Below are 26,833 nucleotides of genomic sequence, written 5' to 3' on the forward strand. Positions count from 1 at the left end.
ACTTATGCCTTATGCAGTTGGCGTCGCTCTTTGGAACCCTATTTATGTGCCTACATAGAACCCTAGAGTGCTTGAGCTGGGACCAGGAGAAACGTGTAGTAACTCTCTTTACACAGACGAAGCTGCGGAGCCCCTGAATGGTGTGCGATGCACAATCACCACCACTGCCATCATCAGGCAACACTTTACAAAATGCTTCCTGCCTTGTCTCCATTTATCCTTCCCGCTCTTCTCGTTTAACAGGTAGAGAGGCTTAGGCTCAGAGAGGCTAAGCTACTTGCCCAGGGTCACACAGCAAGTTAGAAGCAGAGCTGAGTTGCAAATCCAGGTCTTTAACTATTTCTGTGTTCTGTGGACTTTCCTAGAAATCCCAGGCAGTTCCCAAACTGCCGTGGGAAAGGCTCGATTCCACTGTAACACACAGAGCTGCTTACCAACCAAGTGATTCGATGAATAAATCAATGAACTGACTAATCCCATTCGTTCCTGTATTCATTCATCCCGTGAGGGTTTGTTGTGTGCCTTCAATGACCCCTTCCTGCACTAAGTCGTGTTGATACAGTGATGGTCCAGACGGAAACAGCCATTTTTGTTTGTTTGTTTTTGGTTTTTTTTGAGACGGAGTTTCGCTCTTGTTGCCCAGGCTGGAGTGCAGTGGCGCGATCTTGGCTCACTTTAACCTCCGCCTACCAGGTTCAAGCAATTCTCCTGCCTCAGCCTCCCAAGTAGCTGGGATTACAGGCACCTGCCACCACACGTGGCTAATTTTTTGTATTTTTAGTAGAGGTGGGGTTTGACCATGTTGGTCAGGCTGGTCTTGAATTCCTGACCTTGGGTGATCCTCCCACCTTGGCCTCCCAAAGTGCTGGGATTACAGGTGTGAGCCACCATGCCCAGCCTAGAAACAGCCTCTGTCCTAAGAGTGCAACTGGATGGGACTTAACTCAGTCTTACAAATGACATCTACCAGGCTGGGTCCAGTCTAACTTGTCCATGAAGCATCCATCATCCCTGCCTTCTAGGCATTTCTATTCTAGAAGAGATGATACAGACATGCATGAATTTCCACACAGTAAACTTATCATGAGTGAGCCCATCCCAAGAGCGAGAGGCAGACCCCCTGGCAGGCTCCACCCTCAGCCACCCATCAATGCACTTTGATGCCGCTGGGGCTGGTCGGCTGCAAACCCCCTTTCTACCACGGACACAGGCCGAGGCAGAAGCGAGCACAGAGCTCACCGTGCTTGCATTTTGTGGTTCTGTAAGTTCCTTACATTGTGTTTTGGAGGCCAGGCACAGTGGCTCACACCTGTGTTTTGTTTTTGAGACAGAGTCTCGCTCTATCGCCCAGGCTGGAGTGCATTGGCACGATCTCGGCTCACTGCAACCTCCACCTCCCAGGTTCAAGCAATTCTCCTGCCTCAGCCTCCCAAGTAGCTGGGATTACAGGCACCCACCAACACACCTGGCTAATTTTTTGTATTTTTAGTAAAGACAAGGTTTTAGCATGTTGGCCAGGCTGGTTTTGAACACCTGATCTCAAGTGATACAACTGCCTTGGCCTCCCAAAGTGCTAGGATTACAGGCGTGAGCCACTGTGCCTGGCCTAACAAAGTGATTTTATGTGCTTATTGTGTGAAGCACTCTTTCTGTGTATTTTTAAAAATTGAGATGTAATTCATCTGTGTATATTTAAGGAGAATAGAAGACTTGCTCATAATGGTAGAATTTTAAAACTAGATATGACTCCCAGGTTGCTCCAGACCAACACTGAGATTTTGAGTGAAGAGGGGCAGTGAGCAGCTCTGTGGCTTGGTCCAGCACTTGCCTAGCCCCTGACTGGACCAAAGCCAAATCCATTTACCATTTTCCAGTTTACACCTTGGTGCCTCCAACTATGAGTACTTTTTTTTTTTTTTTTTTTTTTTTGAGACTGAGTCTCACTCTGTCGCCCAGGCTGGAGTGCAGTGGCACGTTCTCAGTTCACTGCAACCTCCACCTCCCAGGTTCAAGCAATTCTCCTGCCTCAGCCTCCTGAGTAGCTGGGATTACAGGCGCCCGACACCACACCCAGCTAATTTTTGTATTTTTAGTAGAGATGGGTTTCACCACGTTGGCCAGGCTGGTCTCTAACTCCTGACCTCAAGTGATCTGCCCGTCTCGGCCTCCCAAAGTGCTAGGACTACAGGTGTGAGCCACCACGCCCAGCCCAAGTACTTTTGGTGTCAGGAAACCACCAGGAGTCAGCAGTGTCAAGCTCCCCAAGGCATTCGTCATGCGCTCAGTGCTTTCCTGGCTTTTGCCACAGCGGGAGGTGACATGAGCAAGGCGGGTGACATGAGGCTCCTCCACAGCTACGGGAGGCACTCGGGCCACCGCGAATTCGTGATCAGTGCTCCAGTTCTGCTGGCGCCTTCCAGCCTTGCCCAGCCATCCCAGGAGCACACTGTGCTCCTTTCAATGAAAACGTGTGGAATAGGTACCACATTTGTAGCAGCTGTTGATGGAAATCTGTTAGTGACAAAGTGCTTAGACACAGGAGAAGCCACCCACATCAGAACCCCCGGGGAGCTCATTAAAAGGCAGACTCCCAGCACTACCTGGACCTGGGGATGGCAGCCATGACTCTGTGAGGCAGAGCCAGAGGCCTCAGTGAGCGATGCTTATGGCTGAGCCCCACGTGTCAGGAGAAGGAAGCTCCTGGGAGGCTGCACCTGGCACTGTGCCATGGAGAGGGGCACCCCAAGGCCTGCAGGTGGAGAGCGCTGACTCCAAGGTGAGTGTTTAGGGTGACTTAGGACGGAAGGAGTGTTCCAATAAAAGCTGGCCCTGTGGTGGGCCTAGATTAAGCAGGGACTGCCAGAGGTCAGGACTGATGCTATAGCTCAGGGTCTGCTTATTTAAAAACCTTGCTCACCCAGGAGCGGTGGCTCACACCTGTCATCCCAGCACTTTGGGAGGCAGAGGCGAGTGGATCACCTGAGATCAGGAGTTTGAGACCAGCCTGGCCAACATGGTGAAACCCCGTCTCTACTTAAAATACAAAAATTGGCTTGGCCTGGTGGCGCATGCCTGTAATCCCAGCTACTCAGGAGACTGGGGCAGGAGAATCACTAGAACCCAGAGGTGGAGGTTGCAGTGAGCTGAGATCATGCCATTGTACTCCAGCCTGGGCGATAGAGTAAGATTCTGTCTTAAAATAAAACAAAACAAAACAAAACAAAAACTTTGCTCATTGTGTTATTTTATAATGTTATTTGGTGATAGGATTTAAGCTGCTTTTAAAAAATATTTGGAAGACATCTTTTTTTTTTTAAATTAAAGTCTGGAAATCTTATAGGACAGGCAGGCATCTCAGAAACTTTCTTTACCGATTTCTGCCTGCAGGGAGATGAGTCCCTCACCACCACCCAGTGGCAGCACTGGGACCCTGCCTTCATTCCACATTTACTGTGAACCTCTGGGCAGGCGCTGGGCTGGCAGGGGGCAGAGTGAATGGGACAGACAGAGCCCACCTTTCACGGAGCCCACCTTTGGCTTGTCACTTCAACCATACAGCAACCCCTTGCGGGTGAACTCATATAACCCTAATGTAGACAATGCCTCAGGTAACACCACAGCTCAACAGACAAAATGACACACACGTCTCGCTGCCTTTATTTCCAGGAATTAGTGGCGGGCCGTTGGAAAACCACTACAGACTGAAGCAATTTCACTTCCACTGGGGAGCAGTGAACGAGGGGGGCTCAGAGCACACAGTGGACGGCCACGTGTACCCCGCAGAGGTTTGTAGACGTGGCCTAACAGCACATATCTGGACGCTTTCTATGTCTCCGGCTCTATGGTAGGGGGTGAACAAGCCATGCCCACTGCTCAGACGTGAAGCATTTCCTGGGGCCTGGGACTGTCAGTGCTCAAACCAGAACCGTCGGCCGCCCCACCTGTTTAGTCACACCCCTCTCCTACGAAGAAGGCACTGTAAGTTCTCTCATTTAACGGAAGAAGAGACTGAGGTTCTGAATGGTTACGGAACTTGCCAAAGCCAGACAGCTGGGATTCAAAGTCAGAGCTTGAGCTCTTTGCCACGCTTCACTCAGCTGTGTGCTTGCAGCTGTAGGGACTAGCAAATCCACAAGGCCCTCTGCTGAGAAGCTGAACATCTTTGCAATAGAGATCATCTTCTTTTGTTTGTTTGTTTTTTGTTTTTTTGAAACAGGGTTCACTCTGTCACCCAGACTGGAGTGCATTGGTGCAATCTTGGCTCACCACAACCTCCGTCTCCCAGGCTCAAGCGATTCTCCTGCCTCAGCCTTCCGAGTAGCTGGGATTACAGGTGCGTGCCACCAGGCCCTGCTAATTTTTGTATTTTTAGTAGAGATGTGGTTTCGCCATGTTGGCCAGGCTGGTCTCGAACTCCTGACCTCAAGTGATCCACCCACCTCAGCTTCCCAAAATGCTAGGATAACAGGCGTGAGCCACTGCACCCGGCCAAGATCATCTTCTTAAAGCAGTCTTATTTTCAACATTCCAAAGTGGGAGTCAGTAGAGAAAATGAGTGCGGATCAATGCTGGGAATTGGTTTTTGTAGTTTTTTTGGGTGATAAGTGATGCCTTATAGATTTCCCCAAATATTTTATTATGAAATTTTTGCAACATACGAAAAAATGAAAAGAAATGAACGAGAAGAATCTATGAGTTTGACGTCTCAGTCCTGTGATGATCATTTTTGCCATATTCACTTTATCACACCTCTGCTCACCCACTCACCTGACTTCTTGATGCTTTTTCAAGTTGAGGACTCTTTCTGTTTTTTGAACTTGTTGTTGTTATGAAAGTAATGCTGCAGTTAATGTGGAACTAGAGTGCACCCAAACCAAAAAATGAAAATTGCTTGTAATCGCACACCCAGAGGTGACCTCCGGACATTTTATAAATAGGGAGTGATATCTATTGTCATCATCATACACATATTTATAAATAGTTCCAAGAATGAGTGCAACAATGGCTTCTGTGTGCTTCCTTTCATTTAACAACATGCCTTTTATTTTAGTATCTCTATCTGCAACTTTGTTTTTGATGAACAGATATTTTATTTATTTATTTATTTTTGAGACTGAGTATCACTCTGTTCCCCAGGCTGGAGTGCAGTGGCGTGATCGCACGATCTCGCGATCTTGGCTCACTTCAACCTCTGCTGCCCAGGTTCAAGTGATTCTCCTGCCTCAGCCTCCTGAGTAGCTGGGATTACAGGCAGCTGCCACCGCGCCCAGCTAATTTTTGTAGTTTTAGTAGAGACGGGGTTTCACCATCTTGGCCAGGCTGGTCTTGAACTCCTGTCCTCGTGATCCACTCGCCTCGGCCTCCCAGAGTGCTGGGATTACAGGCGTGAGCCACCATGCCCAGCCGAGGCCTGAGTTTTTTCTGGTAATCCTTGTCCAAGGATAACTAGGAAGTAGAAAATAATGAAACCACCCATTTCTATTGGATGAGGTTAACATGATCCTCTCCTTTTTCCCACCACCAGGAAGACTGAGGCTCTTCCTTCCCATGGCTTCGTCAAGTGCCTGGGAGCTCAGAGGTGCTGCTGGTGCTGGGATCTTACACATCTGGCTGCAACAACTTAGTTCTTTTTTTTTTTTTTTTTTTTGAGACGGAGTCTCGCTCTGTCACCCAGGCTGGAGTGCAGAGGCACAATCTCAGCTCACTGCAAGCTCTACCTCCTGGGTTCATGCCATTCTCCTGCCTCAGCCTCCTGAGTAGCTGGGACTACAGGCGCCCGCCACCATGCCCGGCTAATTTTTTTTTTTTTTTGTATTTTTAGTAGAGACGGGGTTTCACCATGTTAGCCAGGATGGTCTTGATCTCCTGACCTCGTGATCCACCCGCCTCGGCCTCCCAAGGTGCTGGGATTACAGGTGTGAGCCACTGCGCCTGGCCATTTCATTATGATTAAGTGGACACAGGTCAGCCATTCAGAAGGGGAAGTGACTGTCTTATTTCTTGCTGATCAATTTAAGTTCTCTTTCCATTGTGTTTCAGCTGCATTTAGTTCACTGGAATTCTGTGAAATACCAAAATTACAAGGAAGCTGTCGTGGGAGAGAATGCTTTCTGTGATAGGCGTGTTTTTAAAGGTAATCGCTTGCTGGGGTGTAGATCTAATGAAGAAAGTGGTGATCCATCATTAGGATTGCTTTTTTTTTTTTGAGACAGGACTCGCTGTGTCACACAGGCTGGAGTGCAGTGGCGTGGTCTCGGCTCATTGCAACCTCCACCTCCTGGGTTCAAGTGATTCTCCTGCCTCAGCCTCCCCAGTAGCTGGGACTATAGGAGTGTGCCACCACACCCAGCTAATTTTTGTATTTTTAGTAGAGACAGGGTTTCAGCATATTGGCCAGGCTGGTTTCAAACTCCTGACCTTAGATATCTGCCCACCTCGGCCTCCCAAAGTGCTGGGATCACAGGCGTGAGCCACCGTGCCTGGCCTAGGATTGCTTTTAAAACGTGGTGTATTTACAGTGGAGTGAGCTTCCCCCCGCCACCCACTGCCTTTTCAGCTAACCCCTTGTGGGTCTGCCACGCAGCTCGGGGCCCATCATCAGATGCTGCAGAGGCTGGTGGACATCTTGCTGGAAGTAAAACATAAGGTAAGCTGCATATTTGAAATCAGCAGGCCGGGCGCGGAGGCTCACGCCTGTGATCCCAGCACTTTGGGAGGCTGAGGCAGGTGGATCACCTGAGGTCGGGAGTTCGAGACCAGCCTGACCAACGTGGAGAAATCCCGCCTCCACTAAAAATACAAAATTAGCAGGGTGTCGTGGCACATGCCTGCAATCCCAGCTACTCGGGAGGCTGAGGCAGGAGAATCGTTTGAACCCAGAGGTGGAGGTTGCAGTGAGTTGAGATCGCGCTGTTGCACTCCAGCCTGGGTGACAAGAGTGAAATCCTATCTCAAAAAAAAAAAAAAAAAAAGAAAAGAAAGAAATCAGCATAATTTGACAAGCAAAATTGTTTAGTGCAGCGATTCATTTGCAAGGAAAAAGAAATCTCATAGTGGAAAGAGCCCCGCCGAGGCGCTGTGATTCCAGTTCTGGAAACAGGATTCCGCAGGGTTGATGCTCGTGTGTCCACAGCTAGCTCTCTCTGACTTTGAATGCGTCACCATTGCTCTGGGACCCTGTTTCCTCCTCCATAAAATAAGGGTGTTGGGCTCAATGGAAGTTCCCAAAATTCAGTCATGCAGGCAAGATCCTGAAGACTTTGACATATCTACCTGCCAATGGGACAACTTTCTACTGAATATTTTTCTTTTCTTTTTTATTTTTTCGAGGAGTCTCCCTCTGTCACTCAGGCTGGAATGCAGTGGCGCGATCTCGGCTCACTGCAACCTCCGCCTCCCGGGTTCAAGCAATTCTCTTGCCTCAGCCTCCCATGCAGTTGGGACAATAGGTGTGCGCCACCACACCCAGCTAATTTTTGTATTTTTAGTAGAGACGGGGTTTCACCATGTTGGCCAGGCTTGTCTCAAACTGCGGACTTCAGGTGATCCGCCCGCCTTGGCCTCCCAAGGTGCTGGGATTACAGGCGTGAATCACCGCGCCCAGCCTACTTAATATTTTTCTTTAAATTGATTAGCTCGAAAAATTTTTAGCCTTGTTCTGGGTGATGATATTCACTAATGATAAAGTTTGTTTTAAAACAGATTGAAACAAAAACCTCAAATCCCTAACTAATAGCATTTAAGAATGTTGACTCATGTACCACCCAGCATCTCCTTGAACAGTCCCTGTCCGACCCCAAGCCCAAGGGCAGAGAGAAACCTGCCCAAACCGCGGCTCTGCGGCCCAGCTCTCCACACGCTTCCCTGCATCCAGCGCCCAGCTCTCCACACTCTTCCCTGCATCCAGCGCCCAGCTCTCCATACGCTTCCCTGCATCCAGCACAGCTCGAAAAGATGGCGGGGACAAGAGTGTTGCCTTTCTCCAAGATCAGCTGAGAAAAGGCTTTGAGGGAGAAGGAGAAATTCCAAAGAAATGTAGTTTATTTATTCAGCAGCAAACAAAAGAATTCCAGGGCAGAAGGAGTCAACGCAAGCCTCAGATGTGCGGACGGATGAGGCTTCAACCTGTGTTAACAATGGTGCGGGCTGGTCCAGATGGAGCTGGGGCAAGCCCTTCCTCGCGGTTCAAGGAGCCGTTTGATCTGCACGTGGCCTTCGCCTTGATGCTGGCTTCGGGGCGGCCTCCTGGGACTGGGACCAGATCACCCCCCGCCGCCCCATCTGCCTGCTCAGAAACTTCACAAGGCCACGGTTCTGAGAGCTCTGACGCCCCATCCTCTTCCTCCGCGCAGCTCCACAGCCAGAGGAAACCTGGGGAGGGGTTGTTTTCCCAGCCAGCCTCCACCTCCCACACCAGGTGGTCCCACCTCTTGGTGGGAAAGAAAAGAGCTGGCTGTGAAGGACCCTTTACCCAAGGGCTGTTTTCCTCCTGGGGAAGGTTCTGGAGCATTTCTTCCCCATGGGGTAAGTCAGAATTTTCTAGGCAAACCACAGGGGAGGAATGATGCCCAGGACAGGGGAGGAAGTGCCACCGCGGACTGAGCTCTGGTCCTGATGCTGATCTCTGGGCTCATCCCCTCAGCTGAAAATAAAGAGTTAGACTCTTTTTTTTTTTTTTTTTTTGGAGATAGAATCCCGCTCTGTTGCCCAGGCTGGAGTGCAATGGCGCGACCTCGGCTCACTGCAACCTCCGCCTTCCAGGTTCAATTGATTCTCCTGCCTCAACCTCCTGAGTAGCTGGAAGTACCGGCGCCCACCACCATGCCTGGCTAATTTTTGTATTTTTAGTAGAGACGGGGTTTCACCATGTTGGCCAGGCTGGTCTCGAACTGCTGACCTCAAGTGATCCGCCCACCTTGGCCTCCCAAATTGCTGGGATTACAGGCGTGAACCACCGCACCTGGCCGAGTTAGACCTTTGAGAAATTAAAAGACCTTAAGAGGCTGAGTGCGGTGGCTCAAGCCTGTAATCCTAACACTTTGGGAGGCCAAAGCAGGCAGACCACCTTAGGTCAGGAGTTCAAGACCAGCCTGGCCAACATGGTGAAAGCCTATCTCTACTAAAACTACAAAAATTAGCCAGGCATGGTGGCGGGTGCCTGTAATCCCAGCTACTCGGGAGGCTGAGGCAGGAGAATTGCTTGAATCTGGGAGATGGAGGTTGCAGTGAGCTGAGATTGTGCCACTGCACTCCAGGCTGAGTGACACAGCGAGACTCATCTCAAAAAAAAAAAAAAAAAAAAAAAAAAAAAAAAAAAAAGACCTTAGGAGGTAAAAGACCCAGCCTTGGGGGCAAGAGTCTATGCTTCATGGGTCAGGGAATGGGAAGAGACTTGAACAACCCTCTCGCCTAGAGGCTCCTAGCCTAGGACTTCTGGGAGCTTCTCCCATAGCACAGTGTATCAGAGAGCCCCACAGTTGGACTCCTGGGTCCAGAGCCCTGATCCACCACTCCTGAGCTGCGCACCTCTGAGCCTCAGCTTCCTCGCCTATGAAATGGAGATGTTAAACATCCCCAGTAGCCCGGGCGTGGTGGCTCACACCTGTAATCCCAGCACTTAGGGAGGCCGAGGTGGGTAGATCACCTGAGGTCAGGAGTTCAAGACCAGCCTGGCCAACATGGCAAAACCCCATCTCTACTAAAAATACAAAAATTAGCTGGGTGTGGTGGCACACTCCTGTAATCCCAGCTACTCAGGAGGCTGAGGCAGGAGAATCGCTTGAACCCAGGAGACGGAGGTTGCAGTGAGCCGAGATCATGCCACTGCACTCCAGTCTGGGTGACAGCTCGAGAATCCGTCTCCAAAAAAAAAAAAAAAAAATCCACACTAGAGCAGCATTCTCACCATGTAATGGAATAAGGAGCATGTCTGGTTCTTGGTGAAATGTGCAGTTGAGTTTAAGGCCCAGCTGTGGCCAACACTCACACACACACGTCTGCTGTGGAATGCACAGGCTGCTCCTGCCTGTCACGAAACGAAAATCCACCAGCCCAATCACTAAGGTTAAAGTCGCTTTTTGTTGCTGCGGGTGCTTTCAGTCAGCTGATTCCCAGAGAGAGCTATTACCTTTTGGGAGTCCATGAAACTTTAGAATGATGGCCTTCTGATGGAAAATGCTAGAAGTGTGGTTGAATCTAACTCCTGATTGGTGGGCAGTGCAGGGCAGGACGGGGCCGTGGTGGCCTCAGGCTCAAGGGCAGATGGCCTTGGCTTCAAATCCCAGCTCTGCCTCTCACCCCCGCGGACTCAGCAGTCCTCACCCAGGGATGGGCTCACCTGCAGCTTCTGGGCTGCTTTCCTGGTTTCCTCCAGTTAAGGAACAAGCTGTCCTGAACTAGGGCAGGAAAGACCAGAGTCACGTAGTCCCCATCATCTCTCCTAGTTCCAGGCTGGTCCGGGCCCTGATGTGGGACTGACTCGGCAGAGACCCTCCAGGAATGCCTGCCACGGTCATTCCCTGGGGACCCAGCTGGCTTCTATGCAGTGCTCAGGGCTCCAAGGGTGCATTTCCAGAAAGAGCCAGATGGACACGATGTCTTTTCTGCCCTGGCTTCCAGAGTCACAAGGCACTGCTCCTGCGGCATCCTGTTCACCACTCCCGCCAGGAGCACCTGCCCAGGCTCAGGGCAAGGGGACATCACCCCACACCTCGGTGGGAAGGGTTCAAAGAAGCGACAGCCCTCCATATAAATCATCACACTGAATCTTCTAATCACTCCACGGGGCAGGGCCTGTGATTCATCTGTCTTGCACACACAGGGAAACCAAAGCTCAGAGAGGCAGAGAAGGCCTTGCCCGGGCACACAGGTGGCAGGTGAAGAGCCCGTTTTTAAACCCAGGAAGTGGGTCCATGCAGCCTGAACTCCCAGTCGTCCCAGCGCCCACCTCACACATGCAGTCAGAACCCAGGCTGAGCTCCAGGCCCTGCTGCACATTTCTGAGCTTTTCAGCAGCTTAGAGGGAAACACAGGCAGTGTCTATAACCAAAACCACATTAGGCGCTGCCTGGAAGCCTGGACCCCCACCCCCACCCCCAGCGCCGTCCCATCTGCACAGGCCCCTACCAGTGCTGACCTGTCACTATGCACTCAGCTCCCAGCACGCAGGCACAGCCCCAGTGTGGCCCCGGTGACCCTGGGCAGACAATCCCAGAATGGAGACTTCGAGGCTTTGCCTTTGACCCTCTCACCATAGCCAGAAGTTTTGGCAAAAACTGCCCACAGAGGGTCCCCACCCTCCATGCCTGGACAAGCTGCAAGCTCCTCAGGCTGCTGGGACCCCCCCTCCTCCCTGCCTTCGCAAGAGTCAGGGCTACAGGGGAATTGGCTGCCTTGTGGAGTTGGAAACAGCCCACCAGGTCCAGGGGATCCAGGGAATGGCTCTATGCCCTGTGGGGGCTCTTCTAGCTTTGGCAGCAGCAGCGGCAGCACCTACTGAGCCCCACGCCCATGTGGCAGGCACTGATGGAAGCCCATTACAGCCACCACACTGCCTGTCGTACACCTGGGGAAACTGAGACTCTAAGAGGACAAACCAAGGGCGGAGTTAGGCTGGGTGGGGCTTGACGCTCATAAAATGTGGGGTCCTGTTTAAGAGAAAGAAGACAAAACCAGGAATAGAGCGGTGGCTCACGCCTATAATCCCAGCACTTTGGGAGGCTGAGGCGGGTGGATCACCTGAGGTCAGGAGTTTGAGACGAGCCTGACCAACATAGAGAAACCCCATCTCTATTAAAAATACAAAATTAGCCAGGCGTGATGGTGCATGCGTGTAATCCCAGCTGCTAGGGAGGCTAAGGCAGGAGAATCGCTTGAACCCGGGAGGTGGAGGTTGTGGTGAGCCGAGATCGTGCCATTGCACTCCAGCCTGGGCAACAAGAGCGAAACTCCGTCTCAAAATAAATAAATAAATAAGAGAAAAGTGGAACAAGTCACCAACCCACTTCCGCCAGCAAAGGCTTGTGGTGCTTTCCACAGGTAGCTGGGCCATCCGTGCTCAGATAATGGATGTGATGGTCTTCAACCTCATTGGTGTGCTCACCGGTGTCCCATTCTAGCTGTCTGGGGCTCACCACACGCATAAAGGAAGGGCCCTGACTTCCTTTGGGGGCCCTGAGGGGGAGCAGCTTTCTGTAACCACATGGCTGCTCCAGCCCTCATGCATCTTAGAGACAGGACAGGAACTCCTGGGGACGATGAGGCAACACACAGGCATCCTCTTCTCAGCCCAAGGCTGGAAAGCTTAATTGGCAGGAAACCTGCACGCAGTGGAATGGCTGGGGCCTGCCGCTCCCCCGACTGATTCCTACAGTCCTGGGGAGGGAGAGAAGAGCCCGCACCTTGGAACGGGCCAGGCCTCAGTGGCCCTGACTGGCAACGTGGCTTTGGGCAAGTTGTTTATATCTGTCTGTCTGTCTTCATCAGTAAACTAGAAATACTTCTTGAAGGGTTGTTCTGAAGATTTGAAGTAGTTGCTCAGAAAGTGACTGGCACATCTGTGCCCTGGGAGCGGGGACGTGTGGCCGGCAGGAGGAGAGGACATCTCACTGCACACCCACCTGTTACCCACGTGTACAGACTGACGCCTCACTACACACCCACTTGTTACCCACGTGCACCAGACTGACGCCTCACTGCACACCTGCCTGTTACCCATGCGCACCAGACTGACATCTCACTGCACACCCGCCTGTTACCCATGTGCATAGACTAACACCTCACTGTGCACCCACCTGTTACCCATGTGCACAGACTGACGTCTCACTGCACACCCGCCTGTTACCCATGTGCATAGACCAACACCTCACGGTGCACCCACCTGTTACCCATGTGCACAGACTGACATCTCACTGTACATCCGTTACCCATGTGCACAAGCAGCCTGCTCCTTCACAGCCCAGCTAGAGTGTGCAATGGGATGTCAACCCAGCTAGACCATGCAATGAGATATTACTTGGCAATCAGAAAGGACACAGCTCTAACTCACGCTGCGGTGTGGGTGAGCCTCAAAAGCACCGTACTAAGTGACAGACGCAAGACACAAATGTTCCACATGTTACATGACTCAGTTCCTATGAAACCCACAGAGACAGAAGCAGCACGGCGGGGGTGGGGGCAAGAGCTAAAAAGTACCAAGCTTCCTCCTTGAGGTGCTGAAAATGTTCTAAAATTGACTTGGGATGGCTGCACAACTGTGAATATACCCAAAACCATAGAATTGTACACTTCAATTTTTATTTACTTTTTCTGGTTTTTTTTTTTTTTGAGATGGAGTTTCACTCTTGTTGCCCAGGCTGGAGTGCAATGGCATGATCTCAGCTCACTGCAACCTCTGCCTCCCAGGTTCAAGCGATTCTCCTGCCTCAGCCTCCCGAGTAGCTGGGATTACAGGCATGCACCACCACGCCTGGCTAATTTTGTATTTTTAGTAGAGACGCGGTTTCGCCATGTTGGTCAGGCTGGTCTCGAAATCCCGACCTCAGGTGATCCACCCGCCTTGGCCTCCCAAAGTGCTGGGATTACAGGCATGAGCCACCGTGCCCGGCCTATTTACTTATTTTAAGAAAGGATCTCACTCTGTCACCCAGGCTAGAGTGCAGTGGTATGATCACAGCTCACTGCAGCCTCAACCTCCGGGGCTCAAGCCATCCTCCCACCTCAACCTCCCAACTACCTGGGACCACAGGCATGTACCACTGCACCTGGCTAGTTTTTGTATTTTTTGTAGAGTCAGATTCTTGTTATGTTGCTTAGGCTGGTCTCAAACTCCTGGCCTCAAGCAGTCCTCCCACATCGGCCTCCCAAAGTGCTGGGATTACAGGCATGATCCATCGCGCCCAACCAGGTTGTACACTTTAGATGGGAGAGTTGCATGGTATGTGAATTCTATCACAATAATGCTGTGGGTTTTGTTGCTGTTGTTGTTGTTTGAGACCGAGTCTCTCTCTGTTGCCCAGACTGGAGTGCAATGGTGCAGTCTTGGCTCACTGCAACCTCTGCCTCCTGTGCTAAAGCAATTCTTGTGTCTCAGTCTCCCGAGTAGCTGGGATGACAGGCACCTGCCACCATGCCTGGCTAATTTTTGTATTTTTAGTAGAGACGGGGTTTCGCCATGTTGGTCAGGCTGGTCTTGAACTCCTGACTTCAGGTGATCTGCCTGCCTTGGCCTCCCAAAGTGCTGCGATTACAGGCATGAGCCACTGCACCCAGCCTATAATGCTGTTTTTTTTTTTAATTAACTGGATAATTATAAACGTGAACACGTGTGCACAGAACTGATGCATGTGTCTGCCGGCGTGGACACTCCTGGGCTTCCTTCTGGTAGCTCAGCCGCCTCTCTTGATCCTGACCCTCACTGCTTGATGTTAGGAGACAAGCCCAAGGCATCTAGGTTGCCGGCTTCCACCTTGGAAGGCCAGGGCCCAGCAAAGTCAAGGTGATGTGATGTGGCTGAGCAGGGAGGCCATCTTCCTTGCAGACAGGGACTCTGTCACTTTGGACTGGACTCTTGTCCCACAGTGCTGGCCAGGGACAGGTGCAGAGTTGTGCTTGGTTGGCATGGGACGCTGATGAAGGCTGTGTTGCGGCCAGGCCCAACCACCATGAGCCGAGATCATGCCACGGCACTCCAGCCTGGAAGACAGAGTGAGACTCTGCCTCAAAAAAATAAAAAAAATAAAAAGTTATAAATAGAATTACCCTATGATTCAGCAATCACACACTTCTGGGTATATATCCAAAAGAGCTGGCTGGGCACAGTGGCTTATGCCTGTAATCCCAATATTTTGAGAGGCCAAGGCAGGAGGATCACTGGAGCCCAGGAGTTGGAGAACAGCTTGGGCAAGATGGCAAGACCCCCTGGCTACAAACAATTAATTTTAAACCCTGGTATGGTGTCCTAGCTACTTGGGAGACTGACGCGGGGGGATCGCTTGAGCCCAGGAATTAGAGACTGCAGTGAGCTATGATGGCATCATTGCACTCCTGCCTAGTTGACAAAGTAAGACCCTGACTCTTTTTTTTTGTTTTTTGGCTGTGAGTGTATTCAATGCAAAATAATCCTCTCTAATTTTACTGAGGTGGCTGGCCATGTCCACGACCAAATCTGCCTCTAAACTGGAATTCGGTTGCTGACCCAGCCCGAGCCTCGGCTTTCTTGTTGGCACCAGGGGCACAGCACTCCGTCTGTAGGTATGTCTGTCGGCTTCCCCTCTTGTGAGTCTTGCAGGTCGCCCACCCTCCAGACCTTTAGGCTGAGGCCTGCCAGTCCCTGGACGGCTGCAGCGTAGGGTGGCAGGCACAGTTTCCAGGGACAGATGAAGGTAATCACGGAGATACTGGATACCCTGATCGGTAAGGTAGCAGTAGAAATGTCTCCAGGCAAGCCAGGCACGGTGGCTCATGCCTGTAATCCCAACATTTTGGGAGGCTGAGGTGGGCGGATCACGAGGTCAGGAGATCGAGACCATCCTGTCTAACATGGTGAAACCCCGTCTCTACTAAAAATACAAAAAATTTGCCGAGCGTGGTGGCGGGTGCCTATAGTCCCAGCTACTGGGGAGGCTGAGGCAGGAGAATGGCATGAACCCAGGAGTTCAAGCTGGTCTTGAACTCCAGGAGGCGGAGCTTGCAGTGAGCTGAGATCACACCACTGCACTCCAGCCTGGGTGACACAGCGAGACTCCGTCTCAGAAAAAAAAAAAAAAAAAAAAAAAAAAAGCAACAATGCAGGGACTCCTGACACATGCTCCAATGTGGATAAACCTGAAGGACATTATGCCCAGTGAAATAAGCCAGACACAAAAGACAAAAACCACAGGATCCCACCCACATCAGGTCCCCAGAGTCCTCAGATTCAGAGAGATGGAAGCAGAATGGTGGGTGCCAGGCCTGGGGGAGGAAGCTGGACATAGTGTTTAGTGGGGTCAGGACAGAATTTGAGTTTGGGATGATGGAAAAGTTCTGGAGACGGATGGTGGAGATGGTTGCACCACAATGTGACTGCATTTAACGCCATGAAACTTTACACTTAAAAATGGTTAAGATGGGCCGGGCATGGTGGCTCATGCCTCTCATCCCAGCGCTGTGGGAGGCTGAGGCAGGTGAATCACCTGAGATTGGGAGTTCAAAACCAGCCTGACCAACATGAAGAAACCCCGTCTCTACTAAAAATACAAAATTAGCGGGTGCCTGTAATCCCACCTACTCAGGAGGTTGAGGCAGGAGAATCACTTGAGCCTGGGAGCCGAACGGTTGCAGTGAGCCAAGATCGCACCATTGCACCCCAGCCTGGGCAACAAGAGCAAAACTGCATCTCAAAAAAAAAAAAAAAGGTTAAGATGGTAAATTTTATGTTATGTATATTTTATCACAATAAAAAGTAATACTTTTTGCAGCCAAGGTATGCTAAAAGAAATGGCTTTTTATTATTTATTATTTATTAATTATTATTATTATTATTTGAGACAGAGTCTCACTCTGTTGCCCAGGCTGGAGTGCAGTGGCGTGATCTCAGCTCACTGCAACCTCTGCCTCCTGGGCTCAAGCAATTCTCTTGCCTCAGCCTCCTGAGTAGCTGGGACTACAGGCGCCCACCACCACATCTGGATAATTTTTGTATTTTTAGTAGAGACAGGGTTTCATCATGTTGACCAGGCTGGTCTCGAACTCCTGACCTCAAGTGATTCACCTGCCTCGGCCTCCCAAAGTGCTGAGATTACAGGGGTGAGCTACTGCGCCCCAAGAAATGACTTCAAAAGGAAAAATGTAAGCACCAACATAAGCTGGTGTAATGTAATGTAATTCCCACCAATGTAAGTTGGCAGGAATCCTTGCTCTGTATAGAAGGGTCACATTTTCTTATCACTGCTTCCAAGTGTGACAGCAGTGGCCTCATGGCCTTATCTCGGGGAAAGCACTTCCTTCCAAGCACCATGAAGGCCTCCCGTGCTGAGACAAGATGGAAGCTCCTAGTCCCACCTGAGGACTGACACGGCCTGTGCTTCTCGGTCTCTCAGGACGCGCGGGCGGCCATGCGCCCCTTCGACCCCTCCACTCTGCTGCCCACCTGCTGGGATTACTGGACCTATGTGGGCTCGCTCACCACCCCGCCGCTGACTGAGTCGGTCACCTGGATCATCCAGAAGGAGCCCGTTGAAGTGGCCCCAAGCCAAGTGAGCCGTGCCCGTAACTGGCATGATGGCGCTTCATGGAAGGCGTCTCTCTTGCTTGGCAGCGTCACTAAGATGCTGCATAAGAGCCTTGAGGAGTTATATATATTCTTTCATGCATTTGGGGTGTTCTTACACAAGAAGAAAGTTCCAATTGAAGTAGGAGCTTGTTGAGATTGGACAGCGGTTCCAGTGATCACAGCGAGCATGTTCTGAGCAACGCCATAATCTATCACACACAGACACACAAGGCATCCATGGGAGTTGTCCCAGGGTCATGGGTCTGCATGGTTTTTGTTTTCTTCCTTTTTCTTTTCTTTCCTTTTTTTTTTTTTTTGAGACAGAGTCTCACTCTGTCGCCCAGGCTGCAGTGCAGTGGCTCGATCTCAGCTCACTACTACCTCCACCTCCTGGGTTCAAGCAATTCTCCTGCCTCAGCCTCTCGAGTAGCTGGGATTACAGGCACCCATCACCACGCCTGGCTAATTTTTGTATTTTTAGTAGAGACGGGGTTTCACCATGTTGGCCAAGCTGGTCTTGAACTCAGGTGATCTGCCCACCTTGGCCTCCCAAAGTGCTGGGATTCCAGGCATGAGCCACCGAGCCCGGCCTCCTTTTTCTTATCTAAATAGTTTCATTGCTTTTTTTTTCTTTCCAAAAATTAGTTAATAATCCTTGTATACATTTTTAAAAGTTATACTATTGGGCTGGGCGTCATGGCTCATGCCTATAATTTTAGCACTTTAGAAGGCTGAGACAGGCAGATCACTTGAGGCCAGGAGTTTGAGACCAGCCTGACCAACATGGTGAAACCCCGTCTCTACTAAAACTACAAAATTAGCCAGGCGTGGTGGTGCACGCCTGTAATATCAGCTACTTGGGAAGCTGGGGCAAGAGAATAACTTGAAGCCGGGAGGTGGAGGCTGCAGTGAGCCAAGATCGCACCACTGCACTCCAGCCTGGACAACAAGAGCAAAACTCCATCTCGAATAAATAAATAAATAAAAATACAAAAATTAGCCGGGCATGGTGGCGTGTGCCTGTAGTGCCAGCTACTTGGGAGGCTGAGGTAGGAGAATCACTTGAACCTGGAAGGCGGAGGTTGCAGTGAGCTGAGATGGCACCACTGCACTCCAACCTGGGCGACAGAGTGAGACTGTCTCAAAAAAATAAAATAAAAAATAAATAAAAGTTATACTGCCATTTTTTTCTGGAAATCTTAAGAATCTATAGCAATTCTGTCTGTCCAAGGCAGTTCAGAGCCAAAGGCGTGCTGCCTATGCCCCACCCCCGCCCGGCAGACGTTTCTCAGCAGTCGCAGCAGGACTTAGCATCTCTGGCTCATCTCTTTCCGAGGGCTCCAGGTGAGCTCTTAGAGGGTCTTTCAGTCTCCTGGGCCTGTGAAAATATTCCCTTATATACAAACCATGGCATGATGTCATTTGCACGTGGAGATGTGGGATGCAGAATATCTGCCTACCTCCAAACCAGAGCTGTTGGACATGGGGAAGGCTTTTGTTGAAGGTGGCCCCTTGTCAGCAAGGCCCTTATGCCACTCAACAAGCATATATTTGACAAGTGCCCATTCTGGGTCTGTGCCACCAAGAGAGGGTGGGAGGGGGGCAGGTGTGGAGGGGCGGCACAGGAACAGGGCATTCGTCTCAGAACACTGCTGTCTGGCAGGAAAGTAGAAACGAAGCCAATAGTATTAAGCCAGGGTGGCCGGTGTCATATAAAAATGCAGGGCAGGAGCCCCTTATCCTGAGCAGGGGAGCCAGGGAGGCACATGTCCTGGAAGGCGGGGAGTTTTCCAGGGGAGGAGAAAGGCTGCCTTTCTGAGACAGTCAACAAATGTGCAGACCACAAATGTGGATGAGCACACTGTGGTCATGGCCCAGGAGGCCACGTGCACCATGCGCGCGCAATTCTAAGGGGCGCTGGATCATCACGCAGGGCTAACTGGCCCAGTATGCTGTCAGCATGTAGACATAATCTCACTTCTGAATTTAATTAAATGCGTGAGTTGCCTCACAGAGTTCATAAGTATATTCTGTGAACAAGTGAGATAATACATAAAAAGTCTTTTTTTATTTTTTATGTATTTATTTTTTTTGAGACAGAGTTTCCCTCTTGTTGCCCAGGCTGGAGTGCAATGGCGTGATCTTGCTCACCACAAGCTCCACCTCCCAGGTTAAAGTGCTTCTCCTGCCTCACCCTCCCGAGTAGCTGGATTACAAGCATGAGCCACCACATCTGGCTAATTTTGTACTTTTAGTAGGGATGGGGTTTCTCCATGTTGGCCAGGCTGGTCTCAAACTCCTGACTTCAGGTGATTCACCCACCTTGGCCTCCCAAAGTGCTGGGATGACAGGCATGTGCCACCACACCTGGCTAATTTTGTATTTTTAGTAGAGACAGGGTTTCTCCATGTTGGCCAGGCTGGTCTCAAACTCCTGACCTCAGGTGATTCACCCACCTTGGCCTCCCAAAGTGCTGGGATTACAGGCGTGAGGCACCGCATCCAGCCATAAAAAGTAGTCTTTTAGTTCCTTGAGTGAAAAGTAAATTCAAATGTTACTTTAGCATTTACATTATAGGTGTTAGTTATCTATTGCTGTGTAACAAATAGCTCCAAAACATAGCGGCTTTAGGAAACAATCATTTGGGCCGGGTGCAGTAGCTCATGCCTGTAATCCCAGCACTTTGGGGGCTGAGGCGAGTGGATCGCCTGAGGTCAGGAGTTCAAGACCAGCCTGACCAACATGGTGAAACCCTGTCTCTACTAAAAATACAAAATTAGCCGAGCTTGGTGGTGCATGCCTGTAATCCCAGCTACTCGGGAGGCTGAGGCAGGAGAATTGCTTGAACCCACGAGGCAGAGGTTGTAGTGAGCCAAGATCGCGCCATTGCATTCCAGCCTGGGAAACAAGAGCGAAACTTTGTCTCAAAAAAAAAAAAAAAAAAAAAAAAAAGACTTGATCCAGAACTCAATGTTGGGTCTGAGTGTGGCTTTTCTGTCTGTCTTTCGTGATGTTGTCTCTCTCGGCAAGCTCATTCTTTTGGTGGAAAGAGAGCTACCACTCATGCCAGGATGGTTTCCATTAATTCATGTAACATTTATTGAGTGCCAATTACATGGCAGGCTCTATTCTAGACTCTGGGGACAGAGCCTAGACTGTTTCAGGTCTGAAGAGCCTTTGCCTCGGAGCTCACGTTCTGACGGAAGGAGGTAGACCACGATGCATCAACACAGAAAGTCTGGCGTGGTAAGTCACAGGGAGAGGACATGGCTGGGTGGGGAGGTCTCTTCTCCAAGGGCCATTTGGGCAGAGACCAAAGGAGGAGTGAACCACATGGCTACCCGAGGGCAGAGAATTCCAGGCAGAGGCTGGAGGCAGGAGCGCCCTTCTGGTGTTCAAGGTGCAGCCCGAGGGTGAGGGCAGCCAAGTGCAGGGGTGAGGAGAGAGGCATGGGAGGCAAGGGTGGGTACTGGGGCCCCATAGGCTGGGTGGAGACTTTGGAGCTGCTGCTGGGTTCTGAGCAAAGGGCATTTTCGAGTGGAAAGGCTCGGTTTGGCTGTGCTGCCAAAGAGTTTTCCAAAGTGGTCGTTCCTGTCCTTGCCAGCAGGTCATTGTGTGCTTTCTGGAGGGTGTGCCCAGGTGTCTCCTGTGGATTTAATTTGCACTTCCCTAATGATTAATGATGTGGAGCACTTTGTGCAGATTCATTGGCCATCTGCATATCCTCTTTCACCAGATACCTACTTGAGCCATTTGCCCATTTTTCTCTTGGGCCGTCTGTGGTTTTCTTAGTGATTTTTAGGAGTTCTTTATATATTCCAATTATAAGGCCTTTGTCCATTTTACAAATCTCTTCTCCCACTCTGGGGCTGCCTTTCACCCTCTTTTTTTTTGTTGTTTTTTGTTTTGTTTTGTTTTTGAGATGGAGTCTTGCTTTGTCACCCAGGCTGGAGTGCAGTGGCGCAATCTTGGCTCACTGCAACCTCCACCTCCCGGGTTCAGGTGATTCTCCTGCCTCAGCCTCACAAGTAGCTGGGATTACAGGCGTACACCACTGTGCCTGGCTAATTTTGTATTTTTAGTAGAGACGGGGTTTCTCCATGTTGGTCAGGCTGGTCTCGATCTCCCGACCTCAGGCGATCCGCCTGCCTCATCCTCCCAAAGTGCTGAGATTACTGGCATGTGTCACCGCGTCGGGTCTGGATCAAGCTTATAGCAATGGTTGCACCTGATCAGTTACACAAGCCAATAGGTGCCCTTTCATGTAAGCCAGTTTGGGTTTCTTTTTACCTATTACTTGCTTGGAAAAAATCCAAAATCAGTACAGTGTTTTTCTTTTCCTTTTTTTTAGATGGAGTGTCGCTCTGTCACCCAGGCTGGAGTGCAATGTCACGATCTCAGCTCACTGCAACCTCTGCCTCCCGGGTTCAAGCAATTCTCCTGCCTCAGCCTCCCGAGTAGCTGGGATTACAGGCACCCGCCACCACGCCCAGCGAATTTTTTTTTTTCTTTGAGACAGAGTTTTGCTCTTGTCACCTAGGCTGGAGTGCATTGATGCCATCTTGGTTCACCACAACCTCTGCCTCCCAGGTTCAAGCAATTCTCCTGCCTCAGCCTCCCAATTAGCTGAGATTACAGGCATGGGCCACCACGCCTGGCTAATTTTGTATTTTTACTAGAGACGGGGTTTCTCCATGTTGGTCAGGCTGGTCTTGAACTCTCAACCTCAGGTGATCCACCCGCCTCAGCCTCCCAAAATGCTGGGATTACAGACGCAAGCCACTGCACCCAGCCTATTTTTTTTTTTTCATTGTTAGTAGAGATTTGGTTTCACCATGTTGGTCAGGCTGGTCTCGAACTCCTGACCTCAGGTGATCTGCCTACCTTGGCCTCCCAAAGTGCTGGGATTACAGGCATGAGCCACCGTGCCTGGCCCAGTATTTTTATTTTCATAGCATTAAAAAATATTCCTGCCAGAAGAGAGAAAGTTTTACAATCAACCTAATTACATTATCTTCCAATGTTACCTTACAGTCAGATAAGCACAGAAAAATAAGCAGATGCTAATCTGTTTCCCAAGGTGATAAAAGCCGTTTCATTCCGGGGAGATAAAGAATAAGTAGGTTAGGTCAGGCGCGGTGGCTCACGCCTGTAATCCCAGCACTTTGGGAGGCTGAGGTGGGCAGATCACCTGAGGTCAGGAGTTCAAGACCAGCCTGGGCAACACGGTGAGGCCCCGTCTCTACTAAAAAAAAAAAAATGCAAAAAATTAGTCGGGCATGGTGGCAGGCACCTGTAATCCCAGCTACTTGGGAGGCTGAGGCAGGAGAATTGCTTGAACCCGGGATGCAGAGGTTGCAATGAGCCAAGATTGTGCCACTGCACTCCAGTCTGGGCGACAGAGTGAGACTCCGCCTCCAAAAAAAAAAATACAAAAACTAGGCCCACGCCTGTAATCCCAGCACTTTGGAAGGCCGAGGCAGGTAGATCATGAGGTCAGGAGATCAAGACCATCCTGGCTAACACGGTGAAACCCCGTCTCTACTAAAAATACAAAAAACTAGCTGGGTGTGCTGGCATGTACCTGTAGTCCCAGCTACTCGGGAGACTGAGGCAGGGAGAATTGCTTGAACCCAGGAGGTGGAGGTTGCAGTCAGCCGAGATCGTGCCACTGTACTCCAGCCTGGGCAACAAAGTGAGACTCCATCTCAAAAAAAAAAAAAAAAAAAAAAAAACTAAGGCTAGGCACGGTGGCTCACGCCTGTAATCCCAGCACTTTGGAAGGCTGAGGTGGGCAGATCATGAGGTCAGGAGTTTGAGACGAGCCTGGGCAATATTGTGAAACCCTGTCTTTTCTAAAAATACAAAGAAAAATTAGCCGGGCGTGTTGGCATGCACCTATAATCCCAGCTACTGTGGAGGCTGAGGCAGGAGAATCGCTTGAACCTGGGAGGCGGAGCTTGCAGTGAGCTGAGATGGCGGCCACCGCACTCTAGCCTGGGTGACAGAGCGAGACTCCGTCTCAAAACAAAACAAAACAAAACAAAATCTAGCCAGAAATCGCTTGAACCCGGGAGGTGGAGTTTGCAATGAGCTGAGATTGTGCCACTGCCCTCTAGCCTGGGCAACAGAGTGAGACTCCACCCCTCCATGCCCCCCCAAAATAAAGTGTCTGGCTCTTTAAAGGAGATCACACTTGGTGGTGATGCAGGTGAAAGAGGATTGGGTTGAAGGAGTCAAAGTAGAAGTGGGAAAGCACCAAGCTGGGAAATGGGCACATTTCTGTTCTGCGTCTAAGGTGATGCTCCTGACTTCGATTCCATCGATCAAGAGGAGTTTGCTGAAGGACAGGGTGTACAGCTGCCTTGCCTGCTCCTGAACCAGGCCCGGGGTGAAGTGTGTTGTGCACATTCAGCAGCTCCAGCCCCGCTGTGGGTCGCACTGACATGCTGGGCCCAGCCCACGCCCCAGAAGCTCGCAGCGCCGTTGGTTTGGGGAATGGTGTTTTAGGAGAAACTCCTGAAGTGACAGGATGGTGTCATTGGGCATAAGGGCCACGGCACTCCCACTGAGTTGCGACAAGTTCTACAAAATCGTCCCTGGTTTTTAATAAGGAAACTGAGGCTCACTTGACAAGTTGAGAAAGTTGTCGCTGACCCGCTAGGCCAAGGGATACGCAGCATTTCACTCTTGCCTTCTCTGATTTGTGCAATTAGTCAAGGAAAAAGTGCAGCAAAGAGAGAGTCCTGAACCTTAAAACCCAGGAGAAAACTTATCCTACAATGCCGGGCAGTTCACGCTGATGGAAGCAGCAGCCAGAGGAAGGCACTTGGCTGGGCTTCCTGCAGCGCTGTGAGAATAGCCCGCTCCTCTGGTGGGGAAGGGGTGACACAGTCAATGGAGGGGGTGGTCTCTGAACCTGGAGCTTGGGATGGGGGCAGACAGCAGCTATTCAGCCATTCTCCATGGGCTGCCCATTTCCATGGGGACCTGGAGACAGAGAAAGGCCCAAGCGGCCAGAGGGGCCCTGGGCTCCAGTTCTACCAGCCCCACATTGACATCGTGTCCAACAAGATACCAAGAGAAGCAGGGAGTGGCTGACCTTCATTTTCCGTATCAACACAGGGGGCCCTCTGCCTGCACCAACATCTTTGTCTCCTGAAAAATGGCCTTTGTCAGTTATTTTTAAAAACTGGTGTTAATCCTGGACATGGAGATACTCCCAGGAAGACATCCGAGCCTGGACACACTGAGATGAAACCACAAACACTCCGAGAGAAAATGACATTGATTCCAGCCCTCAAAGCAACGGGACAAAAAACAAACAGGAGGCTTCCCTCCCGCCCCAGGGGCAGCGGCCAGTGTCTGCGGCTCTGCGGGAAGGGCTCTCACTGTGACCAGATTGTGGCTTCTGATTGTATTGTAGAATTTCTGGCCCAGCTTTTAAGGTTCAAGGCTTCCTCCCTTTGCTTTTATGTTATTTTCTCGTTTAATAAAGATACACCTGTGTGAGAAGCATTGCCTGTTCCCAGCTGCCACCGCCTCCTCCTCCTCCGCTTCCTCCCCATCCCCAGCACGTCCTTCCCATCGACCCTCCAGAGAACCAAGCTCAATTCAGAGCAGGCCATGTGCCCAGCTACATCCCCTCAGCCTTGCCCCCCTGAGACAGAATCCACATTCCTGCCCCTCCGCCCCCACCCTCTCCTGGCAGCCCACTCTGTGCCGACCAGAATATCGGCCCCCTCCCACCCCAGGGCTCTTGTGGCTGTTCTGATGGACCTGAGGGCACCCTTCCCCGCCCGCCCCACACCACCTGCTCAACACCTGCTCCTCCTGTTCCTTCAGCCTGAGCTGAGCCCCCAGATGGCACCTGGCACACAGCGGTGCCCAGCAGTAACGGAGCTGTCATTTTTTGACACTTGTCCCTCCTGCTGAAAGGTGGGCTGTCCATGCACTGCTGCATCCCCAACTCTGTGCCCACCAACCCCGTCTTGATAAATGGTTCCTCCATCCACCCGACGCCACAGGCAATCTCGGGAGCCCCCTTGGGCCCTCCTCTCCCCTCACTCCTTGCACCCAGGGCAGCAGCACGCTCTGCTGGAGGACCCTCAAACTGCTGCCTATTCCAAGTCCGTCCACTTTTCTCTGTCCCTTCTGCTGCAGCCTGAGTGACAAGCTGGGCTTCCAGTTTAGCCACTTCCTTTCCAGCCTCTTCCCCTCTTCCCTCAAATCCCTTTTTCTTTTAACAGTGGGTTTTTTTGAGAAACCGACACTTGGCCATTCTGCTGCCCTGTTCAAAACTGAGGCTTTCCACTAGGCTTGGGATCGAGCATGAGCTTCTCCCAGCAAGATTCACAGCCTCGCCCTCTTCCACGTCACCTTGTGTGTGTGGGCCTCTGGCTGGGGTTGCTGTCCCCACGGCTGCTTCACAGTCACTCCTTTCCATCCTCAACCAGCTCTCAGACACTTGTCCCAACCACGGTCTCCCTGTGTCCCCTCCCCAGCTGTTGGCATCAGGCATGTGTTGCTGCATGATGCTTGCATCCCCCTCTGGAATGTGAGCCCCCAGGGGCGGGATCCTCAACCATTCTGCTTGCCCACGGCACAGAATAAACGCGGTTGGGCGCCATGGGCTGTAGTGCTCCCACTTGTAAGCTCGGGGACTGCTGTGCACTGCCCCTGGGCCTCCAGGCGCTGCTCCCTCTCCTGGGCTCATCCTCCTTCGTCAGTGCCAGCCCCAGGCAGCAGCATCCCCTCCCCCCGCACCCAGGCTCCTGCACATCCCACGTTATCACAGGGGTGCACATGAAAGGGTCACCCGCAGGCTGGGGTGTCATGAGGACATGCATTCTCACAAAGCCAGGCATATGTCTAGCTATTGTGAAATGTTTGCTGAGTCAATGAATGAATTGCAGGATACTAGATGGATCTGGCTACAAATGTTTAGAAACTACCTTAAATCCAGTTAACTGGGAGCTGTCATCATTGAGAAGTCTAGACAAAATGAGTGACAGGGAGCAGGTGTGATCAGACATGGATCACACATGGAACAGACATGGCTCACACATGGAGCAGCATGGACCACATGTGGAACAGACACGGTTCACACGTGGAACAGACACGGTTCACACATGGAACAGCATGGACCATACATGGAACAGACACAGATCACACATGGAACAGACATGATTCACACATGGAACAGACATGGTTCACACATGGAGCAGCATGGATCTCACATGGAACAGACGTGGTTCACACACGGAACAGCATGGATCACACATGGAGCAGACATGGTTCACACATGGAAAAGACATGGTTCACATGTGGAGCAGCATGGATCACACATGGAGAAGCATGGAACACACATGGAACAGACACGGTTCGCACATGGAACAGACATGGCTCACACATGGAACAGCATGGATCACACATGGAGCAGCATGAATCACATATGGAGCAGCATGAATCACACATGGAACAGACATGGTTCACACATGGAACATACATGGTTCACACATGGAACAGACATGGTTCACACATGGAACAGACAGTTCACACATGGAACAGACATGGTTCACACAT

At 50.9% G+C, this 26,833-nt stretch overlaps 1 pseudogene; it reads left to right on the top strand.

Moving 5' to 3' along the window:
* Nucleotides 1-2,337: 2,337 nt before the first annotated feature.
* On the top strand, nucleotides 2,338-24,751 carry LOC129137285 (carbonic anhydrase 5A, mitochondrial-like; annotated as a pseudogene).
* The last annotated feature ends 2,082 nt before the right edge of the window (nucleotides 24,752-26,833 follow it).

Source organism: Pan troglodytes, chromosome 18 (genome assembly GCF_028858775.2).
Source record: "Pan troglodytes isolate AG18354 chromosome 18, NHGRI_mPanTro3-v2.0_pri, whole genome shotgun sequence".
Taxonomy (NCBI): Eukaryota; Metazoa; Chordata; class Mammalia; order Primates; family Hominidae; genus Pan; species Pan troglodytes.